This window comes from Papaver somniferum, chromosome 3 (assembly GCF_003573695.1).
Source record: "Papaver somniferum cultivar HN1 chromosome 3, ASM357369v1, whole genome shotgun sequence".
In the NCBI taxonomy this organism is placed as follows: Eukaryota; Viridiplantae; Streptophyta; class Magnoliopsida; order Ranunculales; family Papaveraceae; genus Papaver; species Papaver somniferum.
In genome coordinates this window covers 127,978,197-127,987,486 of record NC_039360.1, presented here as the reverse complement: position 1 = coordinate 127,987,486, position 9,290 = coordinate 127,978,197, and positions in this window count along the sequence as shown.

Here is a 9,290-nt window from a genome sequence, read left to right as displayed (position 1 = left end):
CATACCTAACTCTATCAATACAAACATAATTAGAGTAGTGAGCAGAGTGAGCAACTGAAATCATTCTATCTTCATCAATTTTAGTTTCACAAAGAAAAATAAAGCAGGACTTTGGGATTTAACTAAATTTTGAAAATGATCTTTGGTAAACTTATTTGAGATACCTTGCACATTCCAAGATAAAATCTTCATTTTTAAATTGAAAATGTTTAAATTAAAATTGAAAGATGGTTTAAAATTTAATACCTTAGTCTCCATAGTGTTGCATTGGTTGATATCCTTTGTTGTGACCATGTTGGTTGACTTTGTGTTCCCCAGTTTGCCATTTCTATTATCTACATGTTCCAAAACATGTATAACTGAAGGATCATTTCTCTGCCTCTTACCAATACTTTCTCCCTCAGGAAATTCTTCAATGTTATTTGCACTTGCAGAACTTGACCCCACAAAACACCCACCATTTGGAGGGACAAAATCAATACCTTTCACCACTTTTTTCTTTGTAAGAGTAGGAACTTGATCACCAGTCCTTGCAACAACTATTTTCTTTCTTTCACCTTTCTTAGTTTCATCAAAGAAATAAGATTTAGCATGAGCTTTTTCCAAAAATTCCGTTGCAGCCTTACAAGCGCCCTTTGTATGGTTGATGATGTAACAGTTTGGACAGATTTTATGAGGCTGTTTCTCATAGAAAAATTTGATCCATCTAGTTGAATTAGCATTTGTAATTGCCATAACTCCCCTTCTCATAGGATAATTAAGATCAAGTTGAACACATACTCTAACAGGGTCACTTCCAATTTGAATTCCATCTTCTGGTTCAATTTCCAAAACGGAACCCAATATGTTACCAATTTTTGTAATGGCCCTAACATTCATATGATCTGGAAGGATTTTCTTGATTTGAATCCAAAAACATTGTTTACTCCAGTCTAACTGCTGATAAAAAATTTCAGAACTGTAGTATCGAAAATTAATCAAGTACCCATTAACATTCCAAGGACGAGTGTCAAAAACCTTCTTTCTCGTGTCTTCATATTTAAATCGAAACTCCAGAATGTTATCTTCTAACCCAAACACTTTGACATTACCAGCCGGTATGAAATCCCAGATGAACCCCAGATACTTCTCAACAGTTTTGAGACCCATTTTACCTTCCAGAATTTTTTTTCCAACAAGGCTAAATTCTTCTTCAGCTCCTTCCTGTCCTTCTTCATTTTTAGATTGAACATAAACCACTTCATCAACATCACCAAGATCCAAAGCTTCTTGCATAAATTTTGCAGCTAGATCTATAACCGAGTTAGCATTGTCTTCTGCCATTTGAGAATGATTTTGAGATATTGGAAGAAAATTGTTGAGATTATAGAAAAAATATTCACCATTTCTTTTATAGAATTGTAACCCTAGAGAATTAGGGAGATTATTGAAATTTCGGTAGATAATATTCCTAGTATCCCGTAATTGAGAATATATTCTTAATTGACTATTTCCTTCACAAAGTAAGTCTGCTTCAGAAAAAGGAAAGTGGTAGCTGTAGAGATTGCCGATAATAACGAGAGAGATTAACGGAGTAAATATGTAACGGATATTTTGAATTTTGGATTTCACCAGGACACAGCATTGACCAACCCACCCAGTAACCGAGTTGAATCGGCAGAGAAAATTTTCCAGAGGAAAAATCATGGCAAACTTGAAGAACACAATAGCTTCAAAAAGCAGCAGTACAACTTTTGCAAACGCCTGAATCACAACTGTAAACATGGTAAACATCATTAGGGACATCACCAACTGCAAACACATTTGGAGATAAAATAATATTAGTTAGCCATACAAAAATATCTAAAAATCTAGTAAAAGATTTTAAGAATCTAATAATAAACAAAAAGTTGAAAAGAAATCTCGAATAAGATCTTTAGAAAATATTAGAATAGATTCTACCATGGTGAAATCACAGAGATAAAAAGAAATCAAATAATCATTAATAAAATTAAAAACGAGTCGACTCAGAAATTCGCCGATCCTCTGAGCTCCCTTTTTTTTATTTTTTTTATCCTGTAAGTTTCATGATTGTTCTTTTATGTTTTCCCTTGGACAAGAACTATAATCTCAAGAGGGATGTGAAAAGATTTCTACTGACTTGTTCGTGTATCTCCCGAAAATTGCTCCAATTTCGGTTATTTAGCCATGAACCGTTTCTGAACACTTGGATGGTCTTCATATCTAAATTCTTTTAAGTTTCTGTTAGGGTATGTGTCAAAGGTCTTTTTGGGTATTTTTCCCATCTCTTCTTCTTTTTAAATAGAATATTTCTTTTCCTTAAGCAAGCATTTCATTTACCTTCTCTATCATGTCCTCATCAAGTTTTTCCAGTAAAGAAGATGATATATGGACTGTTCACTTTCCCTCTAAGAAAGTTTGTTTTGGTTCTTATGATAATGATATGTTTCAAGATGAACGTGATTCATCCTCTGATAGAAATCCCACTGTTTCTCTTTTTGATAAACTCTCGTTAACCATGAATCTTGTCTTGGAGCAAGTACGTCCATTGAAGAGTAAACTAGAATCCTCAATCAAAATACTTGAAGACAAGATGGATAGTCTTGAACCCATGATTCATATAATCGAAGATGAGCTTGATGATTATATGGAATATGAGAAGAGTCTTTAAAGTAAGTGAAATGACATTTGTTTCTTGCTTAACCTTTATCTAGGAAACTTCTTATGAGAATTTATTCTTGTGTTTTAAGAAGGATAACTAGGATTTAGAATAACAATTATTGTGAGTACGCATAGCTATTGCCAACAACTTTCATCTCGCAATGTTTTTGGATTTATTTACTTAAATTCTAAAGTTTATTTGGAAGATGATTTTGCAGTATTAATCTTTATTGGTTTTATATATTGCAAAATTTTTTTATGGGATATGTGTGTTCGCGTCCGTGAACTATGATTGTCCCATATATGTCAAAAGTTAAGCCTATTATGTCATTATGCAAATATTGATAGAAGATAGGATGAACTTTTGATTGCAAAGATTAAGTCTATTATATGTTTTTATGCAAATATTGATGATAAATAGAATGAATCTTTGAATATTCCGCAGTATTGATCTTTCCATGATCCACTTCTATGTGAAAGTACTGTGCAGCTCCGTAAGTTTTCTTATGTTGAGCATTTCCGATTAAATTAATCATGGGTTATCTTGTGGTTAATTTAATTGAGTTTTTTGGATACAAATTCATGTCTCATATAATTTGTTAATTTCCGAAGAAATCCTTCTTTTCTTGTAAAGTAAGGTCGCTCTTGTTGTTCTTTCGGGAATGACATCATATGGGGGAGAGTTCTTAATTGAATTTGTGCTTAATTGCCAAATCTTTGTGGGGAATGCGGCTATGGAATATTATAGGATTTATCTTGTATCTTTATAAACTCCTTGATGATTACACTAAGTTTCGACTATGCGAAATCATCAAAACAAAGTTGATATGTTCTCTTTTATTCATGAAGTATCTCTATGAGAATTTCATTATGATCCCACTAGTTTTCGTACCTTTGCCAATTTATACTGACAAAAAGGCGGAGAATTAATGTGTAGTTCACACTACAAATACATATGGTTTACGGATCATTATGTAAGGGGGAGTGGTTTTCAGGTGGGATGAAGTATTGACTAAGGGGGAGTAATACATATCACCATAGTATTTTTGTCAAAGTTGTGATATAATTGGACTTTGATGTTGTGTATTAATATTATGACATTGTATAACAATGATTGAGAGCTACTGTTTTCTCATTATTATAGCTACATATCTTCAACAACTATGATGCTGGGTTGAACACGTTCAGAATTACTGGAGTACTTGGAAGTGACGAATATTTTGAGTAATGTTGAAGAACCAAGGAAATCAAGCATTTGGATGGGAAGCTATAAAGTTTATCTATTTTGTAATCCATATCTGGTGATAGTTTTGTCACTAAAATTGACGAAGGGGTAAATTTTTAGAGCACTGCTCGGTCAAACTCGCAAGCGATGCTATCTCAAGCTTGTTGTCAAGTTTAGTTGCCAAAACTATAAGTCTTGATTTCTAGTCTACTTATAACTAAGTCTCGGATTAGGATAGAAAGTGTAGTTGAGCATTAGACTTCACGGCGTTCATCGATTGAAGACAAATAACTACTAAGGGAATCTTGTGGAACTTCATCAATAAAAGGTATGTGAAGACTTGAAATCATCTATCACTCAAAATTCTATCTACTCTATCTTATATTTGAGACAAAAGTCGTATATCTATATAGACTTCGATTATACACATTTGATATTTCGAGCTAAGTTTAACTCGCTTATATATTTCTCGAAATATGTGTTGGTAAGCTTTCGCTTTAACCAAGTTCATCTTATATTCTTGACGAAAGTCAAAAGATGATCATGTGAAAATCGCCTGGTAACATCTTACATGAGTTGTGTGAGACATTCATTTGATGTAGACTCAGAATGTTTCGTATTGATTATTCGATCACTTGAAAATTTCTTCGAAGCTAATAGTTTGTGTGAGACAGCCATTGTCGTCTTCTAAGAATGTTTCAATGATTGAAATGGGAGTTTAGATCAAATAACCATGATTGGATATAGCACAATATGCCTACTTGTATGCTAACTGTTGCAAGATATTCCAAGTCTGGGAACCATATTATGCGTACCCGTATGTGTGCAGGTTGGTTAATGAAATTCCGGGAACTTAGTATGAATTTGGGCACTGGCGTGAGTTTCAAGTTCCGGGATTTAACTGAGTTTGGAACGTATGTGTACCCGTTCGCATACTGGCGAACCCAAACTTAGTCTAGCCACTTAGGTATGCGTACCCGTTTGCATACTTGAGTAGGTTATGTTCTAAAATCAGTTTGTTCATGAACTAATACATTCATATATTAAGGAATGCAATTTTTTGCAAACCGTGGATATAATGTTTATGAATTTATTCGAGTGAATCAAAATCGATTTTTCTTCAATTGTGTCTTGTATAATTCAATGAGAATATAAACAATTCAACAACTCTAGAACTAGTTTCATTTGAGTCATTGGAACTAGTTATGGTTAAGATGAATAAGGTTGATATGAAAGTGTTCATATGGCTACACGTTTAGGTACGGTTACTCATATCTAAATGAAGTCACTTTTCATTTGTGTGTAACAAGCTAAGTTCGATCTAACGGTTGAAAGATATTAGCTTGAGTCTAATCAGGTTCTCATCTAACGGTGAATATTGAATACTTTGTTACCAAGGTAACATTGACTGCAAACCATGATTTGAAGACTATATAACGGAGAACTCTAGCAACTGGGAAACCTAATCCCAACGTCTCATGTGTGATACTAGTTGTGACTAGAGTCGATTCTCCTTTAACATTAGTTTTTTCCCAAAATCCTGTAGTTTAACGACTTAAAGACTTCATTGGGATTGTGAAGCCAGACCCAACTATTTCTCTATAGTTGCGTGTTCTGATCTTGCTGTTTTCTATCGTATTGAGTACTATCTTCTCTAAGATTTTCTCAAGATATAATCTCCGATAGGCAAGATAAAAAGTAGTCACAAACATCTTCGTCTCATCGTTTGTAATTCCACAATATCTTGTTTCGCTACCATACGATTAAGATTATTGTGAGGTTATTGATATTACTAGGCTGTTCTTCGTGAATACAAGTCTGGTGTATCAATTGGTTCATGTTCACCTTGATTTATCAAAAGAAGGAACAAAACTCTTAGGTATTTCTGTCGGAGACAGATTTATCTATTCAATAGACTTCTTTGTGTGAGACAGATTGGTTTATCAAGTCTTCGACTTTGGGTCGTAGAAACTCTTAGTTGTGGGTGAGATCAACTACGGGAATCAAGTGCGCAGATTCCTGCTGGGATTTAGAGGTGTAAGGAAAGCGATTGTACCTTCATCAATGTGATATTGGTTAGGGATCAACTACATTCCAGTCCGAAGTTAACTTGGAGTAGGCTAGTGTCTGTAGCGGCTTAATACGGTGTGGTGTTCAAATCTGGAATAGGACCCGGGGTTTTTCTACATTTGCGGTTTCCTCATTAACAAAATTTCTGGTGTATGTGTTATTTCTTTTCCGCATTATATTTGTTTATATAATTGAAATATCACAGGTTGTGCGTAAGTTCAATCAGTTTGTGAATCCGACCTTGGGTTGCTCGGGCTCGCAAATTCCTATTTGTTTGATTGCATATTGAATTAAGAAATTGAGATATAACTCTTAGATATACTTTTCTTAAGATTGAGTCTGACTGTCTAGATGATTCTCTTGAAAGTATATTGGAGTTAGTCCATACAGGTTGTTAAGCGAAATATTAGGTGTGGTTGTTAGATCCCGCTTTTTCAGGTAATACTTCCGGGAGGGAGATAATATAACCAAGATTTTTCTTGGTCCGCCAGTGAAAATGGAAAAACTTTTAAGAAAGCTGTATCAGAATCGTCGTCACTCTTTTTCATACTTCTTACTGTATTATGAAATTGTTGGAGATGTCAATTAGGATCTTCACCGAGTAGTCCCTTGAACTTCAGAAGCCAACGAAAAATATTTGACATAAGTTACACTGTGTCATTCAGTAATACACAGTAGTTGAGAGTCCAAACATGGGGATGTTAGGTTTCTCAACGTCCTCCTCTCCGGAGGTGGTGACGGTGGTGGAGCTGCACCGTTCGTCATGTCTAATGTAGACGGTTCTAGTTTTGGTTGTTGGTGTGCTTGTAATACCATTCCTTTACGGGTTTGAATTCTCACCTCTGGTAATCCCTATCTTTCGGTGCCATAGATTAAGTACCTGAAACCACAAGTTTAGAAAACAAAAAGTAGAACAAAAAAAATCTAAGAACAAAAATAATATTAAAAGAAATAACAACTAAAGCTACTGATTATTCCCGGCAGCGGTGCCAAAATTTGATGGTTGTCGTAAGTGCAATCAAATTAATAATCTTATTTCCACACAATTAACTAGTAATATAATGGAAGTCAAGTTCGCTCCCATGAAGAGCATTGATTTTTAGTTGTCAAAGTGCCACAAAGTGGGGTTTGTTTTAGATTTTTAAGCAAACTAAAATTAAAAAAAATTAAAAAGATCAAGTTTTAAGCAATAGAGAGAGAGATTATTGAGGAATCCTTCTTCGTTACTAAACCGTCAATGAGTTATTATACTTATCTACTCGTCGTTAATCATAGATTATCACCAATCGTGGAATAACAGCTAGATCAGTGTTACCCCCTAAATTTCTTTTATCACTGAGTTCGGAACCTCTCTAATACCATATTATATTCGTCTTAACCACCTAGTAATAGCTCATTCAAGGTGTAATTTGGTCGAATGCTTCATCTTTTGTGAGTTTATAGGTTGATCCTAGCAGTTATATTCTTAGATCAAGGTCCACTTTCTAGTGTTATTATACAGACAATCGCTCCACAGAATCCCTCTACAAGGTCTCATGTTCTCTACTGGTGTACAAGTTATTCAAGGATTACTTATCTTCTAACTCAATACTAGCATTAGATTAAATCAAAAAATCAATTTAGTTGGCCACCTAAACAATCTATTAATCAATCGTAAATATTTGATATTGTATAAACAAGTGATAATCATATAAAGAACTTCAAAGTAGATTAATATGATAACTCAAATCTTATTTACAACTTAGAATTAATCCTTAATCAATAGGTGTTTAGATACTCATGGATGCCGAAACATCCATGGTATACATATAAGAAAAGTAAAGATATAACGTTATGAAAGAGGAACCGTTCTGAAACCCTAGCTTTCGCTCCATGTGTTGTTTCTCCTCTCCAAATCTCACAATTTAGTGCCTTTTTTTATTCTCTTTCTACATGAACTAATACATACAAGTGAAAAGCACGTGTTTTGTACTTCGGCAGCCGCTATTTTTTTACACGAATTTTACATTTTCTCAAAATTAGGACACACCAATGCAAAAGTGAGTCGTCTAACATTTTCTTTGTAAATGAATTTAGGATTTAGATGTAATAGCAAGTGGATTTGGAATCCAACTACAGTGACTAAAAAAGAAACCAACATCATATTTCTCATGCGCTACTAAATGGGACCTAGCATGATTAAGCAGAGTACTGCAGCGATTATAGGTGAACCTGCAGCTGCCACATATTATAAGCATCATGTACATAACACTTCTCAGCAAGAAGATTTTGTACGCCGTAACATGCAGTGGTGAACATGTTAAGACGAACTCCACTAACTACCGACCCAAGCGTTACTCTGACAAACATTTTGTCCATTGCATTTGTGACAAACAATTCTCACGCTTGTGTGGCGTGCTACCTATATTTAACATCAATTCTGCATCCTTTCTAACATATGTAGAAGCTTCCCTGAAACCTCGGCGTGCACTTTACCTGGGGATCAGGTGTCTGCAAAGTCAATTACCCAAATAAATTAAAATGGATAATCTCATCGGGTTTTACAGTAACAATTTATATCTTTGAAGTGATGTTCATACAAATTAAACCAAATTCCACCCAACAGCTAGAATTTACACATTAAAGGGGAAGAGATTTAAGGTACCTGGCCTTGGTTTCCAGGAGAGTTGGATGATACCGATATGGGAGGGAAAAATTTCATGTTTGGCCGCATTTGTTTGTTCCAATTCCTTTCTATACCTGGATTAAACAGTAAACAATTTAGCTAAATAAGTTCATAATATTAGCTCCTTTTTGATAATTGAAACTGCAAAGTTTTGAAAACAATATGATAAATGCTTGCATAAGATGCAACAAATCAAAATTCTCACATACAACTATATCAAGAATAATGGGTAACACATCATGACGGTCTAATTCATTAATCTACAATACTCTTTAAGCAAACACCACCATCTTGTAAGTAAATACCAACATGTCGTCAAATTTTTTCTTGTTTAAAAACATCAATTCACTTGAGTCAAAGTTCAACCACATCAAATGGTATTGTTATCAGTATTTAAATCCCTAAATTCCAAGGTACAAAGTTACCAAATCTCAAACATTACACCAAAACAATTTACAGAAACCCTCGAATTTCATATTACAAAAATAAAACAATTTGAGAAAATTTTCATACCTAATCGAGGAAGTGAAAAACAACCAATGCAACTTTTCATCTCCGTCATTCATTGCAAATTGATTTGATCAATGGATTTTTAGTTGTTTAGAAGAGAAAAAGAGGCAAGGGAGAAGAGACAGAAGAGAAAATTTGGATTAATCGAGGAAGAGAAAG